Source organism: Elephantulus edwardii, unplaced genomic scaffold (assembly GCF_000299155.1).
Source record: "Elephantulus edwardii isolate Elephantulus edwardi_28Jun2011 unplaced genomic scaffold, EleEdw1.0 scaffold00074, whole genome shotgun sequence".
NCBI classification, from domain to species: Eukaryota; Metazoa; Chordata; class Mammalia; order Macroscelidea; family Macroscelididae; genus Elephantulus; species Elephantulus edwardii.
In genome coordinates, this window is record NW_006399824.1 from 10,946,560 (window position 1) to 10,947,931 (window position 1,372).

At 35.6% G+C, this 1,372-nt stretch overlaps 1 pseudogene; it reads left to right on the forward strand.

The window, feature by feature from the left end:
* LOC102871093 overlaps window positions 1–1,372 on the forward strand; it is a 63,274-nt pseudogene that overhangs the window by 28,905 nt on the left and 32,997 nt on the right.

The following is a 1,372-nucleotide window of genomic DNA, read 5'->3' on the forward strand; positions in this document are numbered from 1 at the left end:
ACCTGGTTTAACCCTCTCTAGGATGAATCTGTTTGTTTTCTTGGCAGTCCATGGTACATTCAATACTCTTCTCCAGCACCACAGCTCAAAAGCGTCAATTCTCCTTCTATCCTCCTTGGTCATTGTACAACTCTCTGATGAATAACAAGTGATTGTGAAGACCATGGCCCATATCAAACGCACCTTAGCCTCCAGAGAGACATCATTGCTCTTCAGTACTTTGGAGAGGTCCCTAACAACAGACTTTCCCATTGCAATACGTATTTTTTTTTCCTGGCTGCTGGTGCCAAGAGTGTTGACTGTGGAGCCGAGCAAACTGAAGCTGTGAACAATCTCGATCTTGAATAATATTATATGGTGGAGTTTTGTGAATTAAATTAAATATATTATGCACTCATGTTCTCTCTCTTACACACACATACATGCCTCTATTATAACTATTTCTGTGAAAGATCACCGATGGCCTAGTGGCAAGAAGCTGTGAGGCAATCCCAAAGGCACTCAGTTCAAAACCAACAGGTGCTTCGCTTGAGAAGGATCACCTTCAGACTCAACAGTACACAGCAACAACACAACATGCTGTATATGAGAAATTAACCTTCCCAATACTAGACTGTAAAATTTAAAAAAAAAACTGAGCTAAGAATTGGGATATCTTCAAGTCACATTGACAGCAGTACTAAAGTGGAGATCCAGTGACACTTTGTCAGCAATGCTTAAGGAACTAAGATTTTGTTAAGAAACAGAATAGAAAGATGACATCTACACCAGTCTATAGCTGCCACTGGTCGTATCACACAGATGTGCAAATATCCTTAGCCTCAAAAACCTAGGAGGAAAAATAATACTTAACACAGAAGCTGCACACAGTCAACATTTTTATTTTATTATTATTATTAATTTTAATGAAAATTTACAAATATTTTGGATTTCCCTTCATTCATTGTTGAAAGTCAGTGTTATTTTACAGGCACAAAGAAAGTCCCAAGGTAGACATATATTCGCTTTTTCAATTGCTCATTTGTTTCTTTTTATTTTATTCTGGTTTACATACAAATTGGTCTATATTGTATTTTCCTCTTGTACATTGTGTTTCATACATTCTTTCATTCACATAGTGTTCCATATGATTATCTGTATACATTGTGTTTTATGAATTTAATCACCAATTTAGCAAAGTAGCAGGATACAAGATCAACATACAAAAATCAGCTGGATTTCTATACAGTGACAAAAAGAATACAGAGCCGGAACTAAGAAAAACAATACCGTTGATGATAGCTACTCATAAAATTAAATACTTGGGAGTAAATCTAACCAGAAGCACAAAGGATCTATTCAAAGAAAATTACAAAACATTACTTAAAAAAAA